This window comes from Rattus norvegicus, chromosome 1, assembly GCF_021556685.1.
Source record: "Rattus norvegicus strain SHRSP/BbbUtx chromosome 1, alternate assembly SHRSP_T2T, whole genome shotgun sequence".
Lineage (NCBI taxonomy): Eukaryota > Metazoa > Chordata > Mammalia > Rodentia > Muridae > Rattus > Rattus norvegicus.
The window spans coordinates 123,285,117-123,304,720 of record NC_141534.1 but is presented as its reverse complement, the minus strand read 5'-3'; the positions used below and the strand labels follow the sequence as shown (position 1 = coordinate 123,304,720).

At 37.1% G+C, this 19,604-nt stretch overlaps 1 protein-coding gene across 43 annotated transcripts in view; it reads left to right on the top strand.

Moving 5' to 3' along the window:
• Nucleotides 1-8,359: 8,359 nt before the first annotated feature.
• LOC134483395 (uncharacterized) overlaps nt 8,360-19,604 on the top strand; it is a 235,289-nt gene continuing 224,044 nt past the window's right edge. For all 43 annotated transcript variants that reach the window (XM_087600715.1, XM_087600861.1, XM_087600727.1 and 40 more), the window contains exons 1-2: nt 8,360-8,454; nt 12,267-12,363. The gene's annotated coding sequence lies outside the window, so the exon portion shown is untranslated. The remainder of the gene's footprint in view (nt 8,455-12,266; nt 12,364-19,604) is intronic.

The following is a 19,604-nucleotide window of genomic DNA, read 5'->3' as shown; positions in this document are numbered from 1 at the left end:
GGAAGAGACCACCAACTCTGCTCACCCCTGCCCACATCCCTGGCCCAAGAGGAAACTGTATAAGGCCTCTGGGCTCCCGCGGGGAAGGGCCCAGGAGCGGCAGGACCCCTGTGCCTGAGACACCGCCGGAACCTGAAAGAAACAGACCGGATAAACAGTTCTCTGCACCCAAATCCCGTGGGAGGGAGAGCTAAACCTTCAGAGAGGCAGACAAGCCTGGGAAACCAGAAGTGACTGCTCCCTGCACACACATCTCGGACGCCAGAAGAAAAAGCCAAAGACCATCTGGAACCCTGGTGCACTGAAGTTCCCGGAAGGGGCGGCACAGGTGTTCCTGGTTGCTGCCGCTGCAGAGAGCCCTTGGGCAACACCCCACGAGCGAACCTGAGCCTCGGGACCACAGGTAAGACCAAATTTTCTGCTGCAAGAAAGCTGCCTGGTGAACTCAAGACACAGGCCCACAGGAACAGCTGAAGACCTGTAGAGAGGAAAAACTACACGCCCGAAAGCAGAACACTCTGTTCCCATAACTGACTGAAAGAGAGGAAAACAGGTCTACAGCACTCCTGACACACAGGCTTATAGGACAGTCTAGCCACTGTCAGAAATAGCAGAACAAAGTAACACTAGAGATAATCTGATGGCGAGAGGCAAGCGCAGGAACCCAAGCAACAGAAACCAAGACTACATGCCATCATCGGAGGCCAATTCTCCCACCAAAACAAACATGGAATATCCAAACACACCAGAAAAGCAAGATCTAGTTTCAAAATCATATTTGATCATGATGCTGGAGGACTTCAGGAAAGACCTGAACACACTTAGGGAAGCACAGGAAAACATTAATAAACAAGTAAAAGCCTACAGAGAGGAGTCGCAAAAATCCCTGAAAGAATTCCAGGAAAACACAATCAAACAGTTGAAGGAATTAAAAATGGAAATAGAAGCAATCAAGAAAGAACACATGGAAACAACCCTGGATATAGAAAACCAAAAGAGGAGACAAGGAGCTGTAGATACAAGCTTCACCAACAGAATACAAGAGATGGAAGAGAGAATCTCAGGAGCAGAAGATTCCATAGAAATCATTGACTCAACTGTCAAAGATAATGTAAAGCGGAAAAAGCTACTGGTCCAAAACATACAGGAAATCCAGGACTCAATGAGAAGATCAAACCTAAGGATAATAGGTATAGAAGAGAGTGAAGACTCCCAGCTCAAAGGACCAGTAAATATCTTCAACAAAATCATAGAAGAAAACTTCCCTAACCTAAAAAAAGAGATACCCATAGACATACAGGAAGCCTAAAGAACTCCAAATAGATTGGACCAGAAAAGAAACACCTCCCGTCACATAATTGTCAAAACACCAAACGCACAAAATAAAGAAAGAATATTAAAAGCAGTAAGGGAAAAAGGTCAAGTAACATATAAAGGGAGACCTATCAGAATCACACCAGACTTCTCGCCAGAAACTATGAAGGCCAGAAGATCATGGACTGATGTTATACAGACCCTAAGAGAACACAAATGCCAGCCCAGATTACTGTATCCAGCAAAACTCTCAATTAACATTGATGGAGAAACCAAGATATTCCATGACAAAACCAAATTTACACAATATCTTTCTACAAATCCAGCACTACAAAGGATAATAAATGGTAAAGCCCAACATAAGGAGGCAAGCTATACCCTAGAAGAAGCAAGAAACTAATCGTCTTGGCAACAAAACAAAGAGAATGAAAGCACACAAACATAACCTCACATCAAATCTGAATATAACGGGAAGCAATAATCACTATTCCTTAATATCTCTCAATATCAATGGCCTCAACTCCCCAATAAAAAGACATAGATTAACAAACTGGATACGCAACGAGGACCCTGCATTCTGCTGCCTACAGGAAACACACCTCAGAGACAAAGACAGACACTACCTCAGAGTGAAAGGCTGGAAAACAACTTTCCAAGCAAATGGTCAGAAGAAGCAAGCTGGAGTAGCCATTCTAATATCAAATAAAATCAATTTCCAACTAAAAGTCATCAAAAAAGATAAGGAAGGACACTTCATATTCATCAAAGGAAAAATCAACCAAGATGAACTCTCAATCCTAAATATCTATGCCCCAAATACAAGGGCACCTACTTATGTAAAAGAAACCTTACTAAAGCTCAAAACACACATTGCACCTCACACAATAATAGTGGGAGATTTCAACACCCCACTCTCATCAATGGACAGATCATGGAAACAGAAATTAAACAGTGATGTAGACAGACAAGAGAAGTCATGAGCCAAATGGACTTAACGGATATTTATAGAACATTCTATCCTAAAGCAAAAGGATATACCTTCTTCTCAGCTCCTCATGGTACTTTCTCCAAAATTGACCATATAATTGGTCAAAAAACGGGCCTCAACAGGTACAGAAAGATAGAAATAATCCCATGCGTGCTATCGGACCACCACGGCCTAAAACTGGACTTCAATAACAATAAGGGAAGAATGCCCACATATACGTGGAAATTGAACAATGCTCTACTCAATGATAACCTGGTCAAGGAAGAAATAAAGAAAGAAATTAAAAACTTTTTAGAATTTAATGAAAATGAAGATACAACATACTCAAACTTATGGGACACAATGAAAGCTGTGCTAAGAGGAAAACTCATAGCGCTGAGTGCCTGCAGAAAGAAACAGGAAAGAGCATATGTCAGCAGCTTGACAGCACACCTAAAAGCTCTAGAACAAAAAGAAGCAAATACACCCAGGAGGAGTAGAAGGCAGGAAATAATCAAACTCAGAGCTGAAATCAACCAAGTAGAAACAAAAAGAACCATAGAAAGAATCAACAGAACCAAAAGTTGGTTCTTTGAGAAAATCAACAAGATAGATAAACCCTTAGCCAGACTAACGAGAGGACACAGAGAGTGTGTCCAAATTAACAAAATCAGAAATGAAAAGGGAGACATAACTACAGATTCGGAGGAAATTCAAAAAATCATCAGATCTTACTATAAAAACCTATATTCAACAAAATTTGAAAATCTTCAGGAAATGGACAATTTCCTAGACAGATACCAGGTATCGAAGTTAAATCAGGAACAGATAAACCAGTTAAACAACCCCATAACTCCTAAGGAAATAGAAGCAGTCATTAAAGGTCTCCCAACCAAAAAGAGCCCAGGTCCAGACGGGTTTAGTGCAGAATTCTATCAAACCTTCATAGAAGACCTCATACCAATATTATCCAAACTATTCCACAAAATTGAAACAGATGGAGCCCTACCGAATTCCTTCTATGAAGCCACAATTACTCTTATACCTAAACCACACAAAGACACAACAAAGAAAGAGAACTTCAGACCAATTTCCCTTATGAATATCGACGCAAAAATACTCAATAAAATTCTGGCAAACCGAATTCAAGAGCACATCAAAACAATCATCCACCATGATCAAGTAGGCTTCATCCCAGGCATGCAGGGATGGTTTAATATACGGAAAACCATCAACGTGATCCATTATATAAACAAACTGAAAGAACAGAACCACATGATCATTTCATTAGATGCTGAGAAAGCATTTGACAAAATTCAACACCCCTTCATGATAAAAGTCCTGGAAAGAATAGGAATTCAAGGCCCATACCTAAACATAGTAAAAGCCATATACAGCAAACCAGTTGCTAACATTAAACTAAATGGAGAGAAACTTGAAGCAATCCCACTAAAATCAGGGACTAGACAAGGCTGCCCACTCTCTCCCTACTTATTCAATATAGTTCTTGAAGTTCTAGCCAGAGCAATCAGACAACAAAAGGAGATCAAAGGGATACAGATCGGAAAAGAAGAGGTCAAAATATCACTATTTGCAGATGACATGATAGTATATTTAAGTGATCCCAAAAGTTCCACCAGAGAACTACTAAAGCTGATAAACAACTTCAGCAAAGTGGCTGGGTATAAAATTAACTCAAATAAATCAGTTGCCTTCCTCTATACAAAAGAGAAACAAGCCGAGAAAGAAATTAGGGAAACGACACCCTTCATAATAGACCCAAATAATATAAAGTACCTCGGTGTGACTTTAACCAAGCAAGTAAAAGATCTGTACAATAAGAACTTCAAGACACTGAGGAAAGAAATTGAAGAAGACCTCAGAAGATGGAAAGATCTCCCATGCTCATGGATTGGCAGGATTAATATGGTAAAAATGGCCATTTTACCAAAAGCAATCTACAGATTCAATGCAATCCCCATCAAAATACCAATCCAATTCTTCAAAGAGTTAGACAGAACAATTTGCAAATTCATCTGGAATAACAAAAAACCCAGGATAGCTAAAGCTATCCTCAACAATAAAAGGACTTCAGGGGGAATCACTATCCCTGAACTCAAGCAGTATTACAGAGCAATAGTGATAAAAACTGCATGGTATTGGTACAGAGACAGACAGATAGACCAATGGAATAGAATTGAAGACCCAGAAATGAACCCACACACCTATGGTCACTTGATTTTTGACAAAGGAGCCAAAACCATCCAATGGAAAAAAGATAGCATTTTCAGCAAATGGTGCTGGTTCAACTGGAGGGCAACATGTAGAAGAATGCAGATCGATCCATGCTTATCACCCTGTACAAAGCTTAAGTCCAAGTGGATCAAGGACCTCCACATCAAACCAGACACACTCAAACTAATAGAAGAAAAACTAGGGAAGCATCTGGAACACATGGGCACTGGAAAAAATTTCCTGAACAAAACACCAATGGCTTATGCTCTAAGATCAAGAATCGACAAATGGGATCTCATAAAACTGCAAAGCTTCTGTAAGGCAAAGGACACTGTGGTTAGGACAAAACGGCAACCAACAGATTGGGAAAAGATCTTTACCAATCCTACAACAGATAGAGGCCTTATTTCCAAAATATACAAAGAACTCAAGAAGTTAGACCGCAGGGAAACAAATAACCCTATTAAAAAATGGGGTTCAGAGCTAAACAAAGAATTCACAGCTGAGGAATGCCGAATGGCTGAGAAACACCTAAAGAAATGTTCAACATCTTTAGTCATAAGGGAAATGCAAATCAAAACAACCCTGAGATTTCACCTCACACCAGTGCGATTGGCTAAGATCAAAAACTCAGGTGACAGCAGCTGCTGGCGAGGATGTGGAGAAAGAGGAACACTCCTCCATTGTTGGTGGGATTGCAAACTGGTAAAACCATTCTGGAAATCAGTCTGGAGGTTCCTCAGAAAATTGGACATTGAACTGCCTGATGATCCAGCTATACCTCTCTTGGGCATATACCCAAAAGATGCCTCAACATATAAAAGAGACACGTGCTCCACTATGTTCATCGCAGCCTTATTTATAATAGCCAGAAGCTGGAAAGAACCCAGATGCCCTTCAACAGAGGAATGGATACAGAAAATGTGGTACATCTACACAATGGAATATTACTCAGCTATCAAAAACAACGAGTTTATGAAATTCGTAGGCAAATGGTTGGAACTGGAAAATATCATCCTGAGTGAGCTAACCCAATCACAGAAAGACATACATGGTATGCACTCATTGATAAGTGGCTATTAGCCCAAATGCTTGAATTACCCTAGATCCCTAGAACAAACGAAACTCAAGACGGATGATCAAAATGTGAATGCTTCACTCCTTCTTTAAATGAGGAAAAAGAATACCCTTGGCAGGGAAGGGAGAGGCAAAGATTAAAACAGAGACTGAAGGAACACCCATTCAGAGCCTGCCCCACATGTGGCCCATACATATACAGCCACCCAATTAGACAAGATGGATGAAGCAAAGAAGTGCAGACCGACAGGAGCCGGATGAAGATCGCTCCTGAGAGACACAGCCAGAATACAGCAAATATAGAGGCGAATGCCAGCAGCAAACCACTGAACTGAGAATAGGTCCCCTATTGAAGGAATCAGAGAAAGAACTGGAAGAGCTTGAAGGGGCTCGAGACCCCAAAAGTACAACAATGCCAAGCAACCAGAGCTTCCAGGGACTAAGCCACTACCTAAAGACTATACATGGACTGACCCTGGACTCTGACCCCATAGGTAGCAATGAATATCCTAGTAAGAGCACCAGTGGAAGGGGAAGCCCTGGGTCCTGCTAAGACTGAACCCACAGTGAACTAGTCTATGGGGGGCTGGCGGCAATGGGGGGAGGGTTGGGAGGGGAACACCCATAAGGAAGGGGAGGGGGGAGGGGGATGTTTGCCCGGAAACCGGGAAAGGGAATAACACTCGAAATGTATATAAGAAATACTCAAGTTAATTAAAAAAAAAAAAAAAGAAAAATAAATAGAAAAATTCAATAAAAACAAACACACAATAATATGATAAAACAGGAATTTCTTTCGGCGTTTTCAGTGTCCTAATCACACTTTGATACACAGTAGATGTATAAAATGCAAAAATTTAGGATTCATTTTCTTGTTCATAAAACCATATATTATCCTTGTCAATTGTGTTCTTGTATAAAATCTGGAAGACAGAATATCCCTTATTTAAAAATCATTACTTTTGACCAGATATTTGGCAGATTAAGATGAAACACAGTATATTTAAATCCAATTTACTCTGCACAGCATCTTCCTGGCCAGGAAAAAAAGCCATTGAAGCAAACATTGCTGCTATAGGTAATAAGTTATTATAACTTATGGCATACTTGTTACCAAGTATCCTCTGACAATTTTGATAAATACAATACTACAGAATTGTAATCTCACAGGCTTTTTTACTAATAGGAATCAATAATTAAAAGTTATCTTTGAAACCAAGAATGCAGAAGTATCTTTTCATCAAGCTTTAAATATCTCCAGCATTGACAGAAGATTCAGAGGGTCTGATCTGCAGTAGCCCAGCCTGTTTAAGAGTGGTCATACCTTTCTTTCAATATGATATGAATTAATATATTGCCATACTTATCTGCTCAGTCATATATTGAACCAAAGTTAGCCACACAGGGATAGCTTCTGAAAATAGTGCTATGGAATAGGAAGCTGAATATTCACATATGCATTCAAAGTCACATTTTATTTATGCAAATTTTTCCTTCCTTAATCATAAAACACAGAGCAGATTGTCCAAATACAAAGCACACTGAGTAATTCCTTATGCATTTCCCTATCCCAGGTCTTGCAGAAAAGGATATTACTAAGTCAATATCATATTTACATTCATTGAAAACTAAATGAATGTACAAATGTTAACATTCAGGAGCTATTCTACATTTATGTTTATGCCTCATTTGCATATTCATTGCGCATCAGAATCATCAATTTTTAAAGTTGCATAGTGATGTTGAGTGATGCTTCTGCTTATAAAAACTAATACTGCTCTGCAAACTTATTTCTCAGAAATCATGTCAGGAATTACATGTAACTGCAGATCTTGAGAAATATACAGCCTTTTTTACCTACATACCTCTACACATACACACAGAGAGAGAGAGAGAGAGAGAGAGAGAGAGAGAGAGAGAGAGAGAGAGAGAGAGAGACACCCACACAGACATAAGTTGGGACTTAAGAACAGAGAGACAGTGTTTCAGTGATAGAGAGAGAGAATATATACACACACACACATAATTAGCATTAATGAAATCTAGCTAACTGTGGTGGCATGTGAGTTTACATGTAGCACTTACAAGTCAGAAGTTAATAAATCTCTGAGTTAAAAGACAGCCCGGTCAAGAAGTTAATTTCCATTCCAGCTAAATCCAATGTGTAAAACTTTATCTAAAAGGCAATCAAACAAAAAGTAAATATCTCAAAGCAACAATTTTTAAAATAGAAGAAAAAATCATCATTAAATGACAAACCAATCCTTTTAGTATATAGCAAACGTTATGTTAATGGTAAGTGCTTCATTTACAGGAACACATAGGAAACTTTAAAAATCCACCTGATCAAGTAAAATCTAAGGCATAATATTAATAAAGTAGCATCTTTTATTCTTTAGTGATTTCTCCTGATATTACAAGTATCTAGTACTTTCGTACATTCTGTAATTTTGTTACATTTTTCCTAAGCACTCTTTCTTTCTTGTGTATACAGATCTAAATGTGAATATAATTCAATACCCTGTAGTCATCATTGCCCAGAAAGCACCTTGAATTTATCCCTGACCAATTTATACAGGGGATTTGAAGACCCAGCGCTTTCATTCTAGCAATAGTACAGCTTATAGATCACATCTGCCTGCCTTGTGTCATTAGCTTTCGAAAAGATTTTGAATCTCTGCAGCCTAGCAACCATGCACGCATGCGTGATTAGAGGGTTATGCTGGCTCACTAGCACAGACAGGGGCGGGTTCAGTGTGATTACTTAAGTCATGCAGCAGGTCCTGCTCAGAGAAGAGGCAGACATAGATGCCTGTCACAAGCACACTAGGACTGATCAGCAAGGCAATGCAGCAAACAAGGTCAGCTCTTTCAAACCCCCAAAATATTTTCATAGGTAGATAAGATTTTTTTCACACTGAATATTTCAGTTTTGTTGGGATAAAAGATTATTCTCTAGATCTCAAGCATTTGACTCTGATAAGTCAGATCAGAAAGCTATCAGATCAGGTCCTTGCTTCCTTTGTCCTGTCTTGTGTTTGCTGCTGTGCCCCACCCCTTGAGCTGTCAATCTGTCCTGTCACTTCAGGTCCCTTCTCTTACAGGGTGAACATTAGCATTTCAAAGAGCTGACCAAATTGTGGATTATTGGTGTGTGGGAGTAATGGCAGTCAGGAAAATAAAAAGGACATTTAAGTTTGTGCACGGATTTAGCATAAATATTACACCCATAAAGGAAGTTACAGTGGTATCTCAGTATCTGCCATAGACTGAATGATATGAACGGATTAAAATCATTTTGAGAGTTAACATACAGATTATCATCAGAGGGAAAGAACACAATAGATGATGTAGTTTGTAACTCCCAGTTTGTGAATAGTTGGGTCATCAGGTAAGAATGGGTTTTGATGTTTTGATAGTTATAATAAAGGAAAGGGGTTTCCAAAATGGCTGTAAAAAAGAGTAGTGGGCAGAGTGTATTTGGTTTTGTGAACTGCAGGCATGTGGAAACCTGCTGCACCTTCCAGCAAGTTTCCACATGTGTATATATATATATATATATATATGTGTATATATATATATACATATATATATGTATATATACATATATATATGTGTGTGTGTGTGTGTACATATATATGCACAAAAACACACACATACTCACATACTCACATCACATACACTGCATAGAGTAGTACAGAATAATAAACCGTTTTCTTCTGTGATCACAGAAGGTGATCTAGTTTGAATGTTAAGACAATACTTTAGTGTCTTTCGGTATATGTTATTTGTTAATATGTTTTTACTTTTAAATCTTGCCCAGATTCAATAATAAACTGGTGGAATGGAACTAACTTTCTTTGGATATGTAATCTATACTTTGCTTTGATCCATTGATTTGGATGAACTTTATAAGATATGCAAATTATAATGCAGATTTGTTTTTGGTTTTTTTGTGCGGTTATGTTTTTTTTGGGGGGTGGCTTGGCTGTCCTCCATCAGATAAATCCAGAGTGCAGACGGATAATAGACTTTGAGACACAGATTTACTCACAGGCACGCCCTATACTTTTACCTATTGTATTTTGTTTTCTATTTCAAAATGCTGTTTGGGTTTCAGATTTAAAAAAATAATTTATAAAATACATGCCTATTTTGATCCAAGCCAACATCATTCTGAGGGTTTCCTGAGGCTGTTGCTCCTAAAGAGAGTTAATTAATACAGAAATAACAGGGTAGCACCATTCATTATAGTTTTTGTTACTTCAGCTATTACACAATACAATTTGAAATCTGGCATGATGATAGCTCCTCAAATTTGTTTACTATTCAGGTTTATATTACAGGGTATCTTTTTTGTCTCCATATAATTTTACAACATTATTTTTTAATTTCTGTGAACGATATTATTGGTCATCATCAAATATATGCATAGGTAATACATATGTAACATTTTATATAAAATGTTGTTATATAATATATATTATATAACAGTATTATATATAATGTTTTTTTTCTTTTCTTTTCTTTTTTTTTCGAATTGGGGACTGAACCCAGGGCCTTGCACGTGCTAGGCAAGCACTCTACCACTGAGCTAAATCCGCAAACCTATATATAATGTTTTATAAATGACATTGTTTACATAGTTTGTTCCTCAAAATATTTGTTACTTCTGGACATGTCTTTTCATTAATTTTTTCACACTGTTACATTGCTGAAAGTAATTTTAATCATTATCAGGTTTCTGCTGCCACATTTAGAAACTTTTATGCATAAATAATATCTTAGTCAAAGGAATCTCCTAATACTTTGCTGAATAAGACAGGAAGAATGAACCTTCTTGTCCCATTCCTGATTTTAATAAAAAAAATTGAATTTCTCACCATTAAACATGATGCTCCCTCGGTATTTGTTGTCTGTTGTTTTATTTTTCTGAAATATGTTCTGTTTATCCTTAGCAGTGACCACATTTCTAAGGAAACAGGACACTTGCTACCCCTTTAGCCATCTATGTCAGTAAGAATGGGTGCAGACTGAGTTGGGATATTGAAAAGCCCTCCTCTTCCTTTCTTGAATTTTTGCTCAATCTTGTGAGGGGCACACACGTAACTCTAATTGTAGGAGGCCGTGTTTACAAGAGCCAGACCATTTATAGAGACATTCCAAGGCATTAGATCCTGTCCTCTTGTTTTTACCCAGTATAGGGACATTTACAATCCCCAACTGTGTCTGAGTACTGACTGTTGTTTATTCACTGTCCTTTGTGTGGATATGTATCATTGTGCCAACAAAAAAAAATTAGTAATAGAATTATTATCTACAGAAATAATCAGCAACACATGCCAAAGGGCATAACAGAAATATTTAAAAGGGAATTTGGCAAAATTAATATTTAGTAAAGCAATGTTAGTGTGTTTTCTGGTAGGATCTTTAAAATCCCTAGCCAAGTTTATTGATCATGTTTGTAGTATCATTCCTGAATTCTCTCCTGTAGTACTGGCCTCCCTCTAATTAATAATTTGGTTTGTTAAGCACAAAATTCCCTTTACACAGTGGAAATGTTAATGCATTTTACTAGGCCAGTAATTATTGTAAGATATAAGGATTATTAAAGGATAAGAAAACCATTATTTTTTCTTAATGGAGACTCGATAGTGTTTTCTAGCATTATGAAAGATAACCACCAGGGAAACTTTGCTGGATAGCACAAGGTTGAATTCTCTATGTCCATCAAAGAAATTTGATTGTGTGTATACATCATGATCTTATCTTGAAATCTGCTGGAACAAACTGATGTTTTTTTCCACTTTCTCTTTTGTTCAATTTTATTGGTTTTTATTTTGAAAGACACAACATTAGGATTCAAAAAATTTTTGTCAAAATACCATTGAGTTCATTTGATTTGGATGTCTACTGCTTTGAATAAAACCTTCCATGAATGTGATTTCTATAATCAGTTAGACTCCACCATATTAAATTATTTTCTCCGTTAGGCACATTTGTGTTTTAGAAATAGCTTCATGGTTAGAGATGGTAGATTGTGTTTAGTTCTTTCTCTCAGTAATGGGAGCCAATTCACTTTACTCTATGGAAACCATATGCATGCTCTCATGATCTATATGAGATCACATGTGAGTTAGGTCTGTTATATCTAAAAAAAATTGGTTCCTTGGTTACATTCTTTCTATTCCCACTTGCTGTAAGTTTTCACCCAACACAAAGAATCATGAGAGATGAAGGGAACATTTTGATGGAGAATTTGCATTTATGACTGAGTTACCAAATCTCTCTTATTCTATACACATTCTTCAGGTATATGTCTGGCTTTGTTGCCATTAATAAGAGATAGTAGCTTCTGTGATCATGGCTGAGCAATATATTAATTAAAGGGAATAACAGAATATTATTAGGATTTTTTAAATTGCTACATTGTTTTCACAGAGAAAAAATGGTGTTTGGTATGTCCCTTGGTCACTGTGTACTTATTTCCCTTTTCTTAGGCATCTGAGCTATGTCAAGAATGTGTCTCATGGACTAGGTATTGTATCCAGTCAAATAAGTGTTACTTACTCTCACTGCATTTGTACTACTATTGCACCCATGTACAGTATAGGGAGTCCACCATTGTAAACTGAAGGATTTCAGCTAAGTTCATCTTTCCTTTTCTCCTCAGGAAGTATAACTGAATTTTCCAATCCATGAACATTGTCGAGAAGGAGTGAATACTCCAGTAAGTCACCTACTTAACTTCTTCATGTTCAACGAGATAGGTAAGTGTTCTCTCATCAGCATGGTTTTATGAGCAGTTTTTGTAAAGCAACAAAAATGTGGGCAGGAATGTAAGTTGTTTGGGAGTTGCTGTGAGATCTCAGTCATGAAAACTCAAATAGATGTAACGCATACATGGCACTGGAGTGGCTTTGGTAGTGAGAGATGGCAGTTAGGTTGTAATCTCCTTATTATTTTGTGAAGTATTTTAAGAATATTCCATTAACATATTATAGATTAAGGAGTCTCTACTCTAGTATTTTCCATAACATTCTTCAGATAGTCCACAGATTCTTGTGTCCCTTCAACTTTCCTCTACTTCTGCATTTAATATTCCCATTCATCTGTCACATTGCAACAAATGCCTCCAGATTTAATTATGTTTTCACTTATTCTAGAAAACCTTCTATCATTTCTAATTCCTCACTCTGTATCTTATCTCTGAGGATTTAAGGATTTTCACATACATTTGTAAGGATTGAAACCTAACAAGCAGTTTTAAGTGATCATATCTAAATTTTTCTTTTGGGTTCTGAGTACCTCACTCAGGATGATTTTTTTCACTCAGGATGACTTTTTTCTAGTTCTATCCACTTAAGTAAGAGTTCATTGATTTTTATTTCATGAAGTAAGTTACATTTCATTGTGTAAATGTACCATATTTTCATTATTCATTCAATTGTTTATGGACACAGTTCTGAGGATATCTGGGTTAAAAAAGTAGGAAGACCAAGATGTGGATGCTTCAATCCTACATAGAAGAGAGAAAAAAATTGTCACAGGAGATAGAGGAAGGGAGGGATCTGGAAGGAAGAAAGAAGTGTGAGGGAAAAAGATGGGAGAAGATCAGTTATTTGAAGGGATATGAGAGAAATACAGACGGTCAGGAACCCGAATAGAAATAATTAGCAGTAGGGACTGCAGAACTGGGGATAGCTACTAAAAATTCCCAGAAACCAGGAAAACAAGAGGCTCCCAGGACCAAACACGGATGACTTTATCAGAAATACTCCACAAAGGAGAGATAGAACATGTAGAGACCACCTCCAGTAGATAATCACAACCCCTAGTTGAGGGATCGTGCCACCCACCCATCTCAAAAATTTTAATCCAGAAATGTTCCTGACAAAAGGAAAGAGAGGGAAAAAATGGAACAGAACCTGAAGGAAAGACAGACGTATCTAAGGATTTGTTTCATCCGCAGATACCAAACCACAACACTACTGTAGAGTTCAAGAAGCACTTGTTGAGAGAAGCCTGATATAACTGTTCTCTGAGCAGTTCTATCAGCACCTAACCAAAATAGATGTAAATAGAGCCAATCATCATACTGAGCCTTGGAGACCCCAATGGAATAGCTAGGGGAAGGACTGAAGGAGCAGAAGTCGATTGCAACCCCATAGAAAGAACAATGTGAATTAAAGAGATCCGCCAAGGCTACCAGAGACTAAACTACAAACCAGAGAGAATACCTGTAGTTCCACAGGGCTCTAGATGCATGTGTACCAGAGAATTGCCTTATCTGACATGAACAGGAGGAAAGGACCATGGTACTGTGGAGTCTTGATGTCCCACCATAGGATAATGATAGGTTGGTGAGGCGGGAGTGGATGAATGGGTGGAGAGGCACGCTCAAATAGGCAAAGTGGATGGGGAGAGGAGGAAGGGGATTGGGCGTTGTGGAGGGATAAGAGATAAATGGCATATCATTTGAAGTGTAAATGAATAAAATGCCTAATTAAAAATAGTGATAAGTTTCTTTCAAAAATTCTTTCAATTTGAGAATAACCATGTTATTTTCCTCAGAATCCAAGTAGATAGCAGTGCTCTTGACAGCCCTAGATTCAGATTCTTCCCACAGTTATATCCATTAGTACTCTCAGATCACTACCAAGAAATATACTTGTTTTCAATAAGTCCAGAAACTGAGTCTGTACTATGTGGAAATGTATTGTATGATATAAGAACTTTCAGCCCAAATGGTGGGTCCTGTTTGCCTCTGAATGAATGTATGTATGCCTCAGAATTACCCATGAGGATAGTGTATTCTCCCAAGTATTTTTTCCATTGGCATACTGGACAAATAAGTCCCTTATCAAAGCAACCATTGAAGCCTCTTCATAGGGTGATTACACTAAAAAGACTTAAACTTCTAACACAGTATTAAACTATTAAAAAAGTTCTGTCCATATTATGAGAAAAGGACCCCCATTGAAGGAATCAGGGAAAGGGCTGAAAGAGCTTGAAGGGGCTTGAGTACCCATAAGAATACCAATGTCAACCAACCAGAGCTTCCAGGGACTAAGCCATTACGCAAAGACTATATGTGGACTGACCCTCGGCTCCAACTGCATAGGTAGCCTAGTAAGGCACCAGTGGAAGAGGAAGCCCTTGGTCAGCCAAAGCGGGAACCGAGTGAATGGGTTTCTAGTGGGAGGGCAGTAATGGGGGGAGGTTTGGGAGGGGAACACCAAACTAGACAGGGAGGTGTTAGGGTGATGTTGGACTGGAAACCGGGAAAGGGAATAAAATTTGAAATGTTAATAAGAATTACCCAATTTAATAAAGATGGGGAAAAAGATTAAAAAAAAATTATCTGTCCAACTTGCCTCTCCACTTTAAAGATATTTTGTTCTGCAATTTTCTATTAAACTTCGATAGGTAATTTTTTCTACAGTAAACGTAATCCTGTTCCTAAGGTATTTACTTCCTCCCTTACAAACGTATATATCTTAAACCACATTTCTGAATTTTTGCTGCCTAGTACTAATATTTTCACTTCTTGTATGTTAATTTCAGGCTTCATAATATATTTTTGTTTAATTTTACTAATGCTTTAGTCACTTTCTGGCCTTGGATTTCATACTTACTACACAATCATTATTTTTTGAGATAAAAGCATCAATTTCTCCCCAAAGAAATGGAACTAGATGCCATATATATGTAAAGACATAGGTAAAACTTAGGTTTCCCATTGCCTTGCAAATCACCACGTCCCAGTGTGGAACTTCTTTCATTGACTTCATATATGAACTGAACTAAGAAATTCTTGTTTTAGAACTCCTTTAAAATATTTTGCTTGCAAAATCAGAGATGGTATTTAAGGAAATAAATATTGTCCACTAATAATAGATAATAGGTTTGTGATCAGAAGTCTTCCAACTTCTGCCCATGCCTGAAGTTCTAACAAATTTTCCTTTGTATTCAACAAATTTTCACCAAGAAATCTTGAAATTATTTTTGGCAAGACTTAGAGCACAATCAAATTCAAAAATTCAAAGGGTCTCAAGAGCAATCTTTAAAGTAATACTTTCTAAATTTTTAGAAAACACATGAGGATGAAATAAGTATTACAAATATACTCATGAGTTTTTCTGAATCTCACAAGCTCATAGATATTCTTTGAAATTTAATTTTTATTTAGCTACAGGACTGCTTTTAGAAGTAGTCCTCTTACTTTTTCAAACTTAGTTCTCTCACAGTTTTATTTATCTCAGAGAAATGATTCTCCATACTATAAACCTGCTTCCAAAATCACCCATATACCACAAGTGGATGATAAAGCATTGTTTATAAAATTCAAATTTGGAGCACTTATTTCCTAAGACTGGTCTGTAGTAAGAAAGTAACTCATAGATTAAACTGGAATTTATATAAAACCTAAGGTCATAATCTTCGTATATCAGACTTTTTAAAAAGAAACTGCAGCACAACAAATTTATCAATTCCAATATTACCTTTTTTCTCTATTATTTTATGCATTTCAATATTTTGACCTCCCTTTTTTCAAAGAACATCCACAAATGGTGAAGGGAAAAATCATAAAATTTACATAGTATATTGGTGTAGGCAATTTGGAATCATGATGCATTAGTAACATTGCCTTTACTGTTATCCTGTCCCCATTTCAACTCACAAAAGCAATAATGTCTATCATGATGGTACCTTCGTCTGAATGCACTGTTTTAATTATTTAATGATCACGAATACATGGAAAGCACCAAACACATGGGTTTATGGAATCTATCAACTATTTTGCATATATCATTATTATTGTGCCACATATTTTTACTCTGAAAATTCTACATGTGCTAACTCTGAAAATTGCATATATTAACTTATACAATATAAACAAGAATCACTGCCTTCCTATTTAAGAAATAAATTATGCCTACTCATTTATCCTTGTGTATGTGTGGTTTTCTAGTCTCTGAATATTTTTCATGGGAACACTTATTTATTGGTATGGTTATGAGTTATGGGTTGATTTAAATCAGTAAGACTTAGCACGATAATAGTAGTCGATGTGCAAGTAGTATGAATGCACTGTTTAGGTGCAGGATCCTACTACGTAAAACTGTGCCAATTTTAGAATTCATTGTGGGACTCAAATCCAACTAAAAATGTTGGTTATTCTCATGATAGGCAATTCATCACTGTATTGGAAGTATTCATTGGCAGGGAGTATATCCAAGCTTGACAAAGTAGTGATTTCATTTACCTTCAGTAGCCTGCTTCATATATTCTGGCACTGTGAAAACTATTCTCTAAGATACACAGTAGAATCAAGCTGATTGGGCAATGCTAGATAAATTTATCTCTGTTCTTTGACTTAACTGTGTGCTTACTTCAGCAATGGGGTCTTACTTTAAAATCCTGTATAATAACCAAGAAGGTTTTTAATGGGATGGACTGTATGGGAAATCTCTGAAAAGTGAATTTAAAGTAGACAACCCAATCTGGCACTGGACAATGTACTTGTCTGGCTATAGTGTCCTGTGGAGAAACCATTGTCTTATTACTAGTTAACCTTATTTGTAAAAAGTTTCTTACAGAAGTTTGCTTCAAAATGCCTTTTTAAAATGACTTTAGGGATATTTACCCTTCCTCACATTCATTCCTCAAATCTCAGCTTCTACTACCATCACCATTTAGTCAGTGGTATGTTTATGCTTGGCCCAGGGAATGGCACTGTTAGGAGATGTAGCTTTGTTGGAGTAAGTGTGTCACTGTGTGTGTGGAGTTCAATACCCACATCTTAGCTATCTGGAATCCAATCTTCTGCTTGATGCCATTATAATATAGGTGTAACTCTCAACCCTTGAATGCCCATGTCTGCCTTGACACTGCCATGCTTCTACGATAAAGATAATAGACTGAACTGCTGAACCTATAACCCAGCCCCAATTCAATGTGATCTTTATTAGTGCTGTCTTGTTCTTGGTTTCAGTTCACAGAAGTAAAAACCTTAGTAAGACACTTAGTCTGTCCCTAGTTTCCCTTCATATTTATACCATTGTTTTGTAAAAACTCCCCTCAAATGAAATACAGACCTATGATATTGTGAGTCTCCTGACTTATATATTTATTACCACTAGAACATATGCATGTGAAAATCATTTTTAACTTTTTAAAATTTAAATTTATATTTTATTTCTTCCCTTTTCTTTCTGCTTGCTGTCCCCTCCTATATCACCACTGCTCCCACAACCTTTCCCCTATTCTCTCCCTCCTCTTCTAGGCAGGTGAGGCCAGTCTAGGCATCCTATGACCCTGGCAATTTAGATAAAGGTGATTGCTGTTTAGGCCTGGCAATTTGAGTTTTCTCTCTAAAATACATATACATGCACGTGTAGTGAGCTGACTCTCCAAATTTTTCCTGTTACCTTTATATGTGGTCATGTCACACACACACACACACACACACACACACACACACACACACACACACACACACAGACACACACACACACAGAGACAGAGACAGAGAGACAGAGAAAGAGAGAATAAATCTCTGTGTATCTTACACTGAAGTCAGTGTGTAGTTGTCAGCAGTAGTCACAACATTTAAGAAAGCTGACTTTAGTTCTATACTGTCTATAATACTCATAACTCTACAAGCCTTTCTTCCACAATGAATCCTGAACCCTGGGAGAGAAACATGATATAGGCATTTTACTTAGTGACTGGAATTGCTCATTGTCTTACTCCATGAATCTTGAACAGCTATTGATCTTTTATGTTAGGCATGATGTTCTAGCAGAAGAATCTTCTCTCAAGAGGGTTGAAAAATACATTAAGCTATGGGTCTAAGGATAAGTCATTAGGACTTAGATTAATACTATGTTCTTTTATCAGAGTAATAACATTTGCTTTCCCTTCAGGCCTATGTTATGTTTGGCTACAGAATTTTGATTCAAATAGCAAGAAAATTTATACATTTCAATTTGAGGAACAAGCCGTAAATCCAACCAGAATGTAGGCTGGTTATTTTCGTGTCACTCATAACACTATTGCATCAGCAGGTAATTTTTCCAGCCCTGTTAATGTAACAAGTTGGTGGATTCACAGCTATATATACTGCAGTATAAATTGTTCCTGAAAAAGATACAAAACTAGATGGGCAGGGAAGGATTTCATCTGGAAGAAATGGAAGGAAATGTGAATATGACCAAGCCACACTAAGAAATTCACACACACACACACACACACACACACACACACACACACACACAAATATAATGCAGAAATACATGCATGAAGTTTTGCTGATGGTATATTTTTATTATATCCATAATAATAAAATATAGATAAGTAGGTAGATATGTAGGTAAGTAGGAAGTTAGAATGATCATAGATAGATAGATAGATAGATAGATAGATAGATAGATAGACAGACAGATCAATATCAACAATATTCAGTTAATTACTGAAGATCAATATCTCAAAGTGCCACTCCACATTTGTTCATTATCCTTTACCCTTTTCCCTGTCCCACATACAGTAACAGTTGGGTGCATGTGACTTTATAATGTTATGCCTTCAGGAATACAGTTATATGCATGTTCAGAATTATCATCTCACTAATTAGGATATGCACAAAGTCATAACATTTCTACCTAACCTATAGTAAATAATCAAAACTTCTGATTCCAGAAACATAATGTTAAAAGAAATCTTTTAAACTGCATCCATATGCATATATTCATAAAGCATTTGCTGTTTGTTAACACAGTAACCATAGGATGCCTCTTAATTTTATTTATCTCCATATTCCTTCCTCTACTGACGTCTTCACTAATTATCACTACTTCTTCCCTCCCTTTTCAAGACCCATACCATGCATATTGATCTATTCTAGTTCCCTTTCCTAACGAGACCTATCTATTACTCCTAGTCCCAAACTCTAAACACAATTTCTCTGCTTCTGTACATTGTATATTGGTTCATTGACTTAACAGCT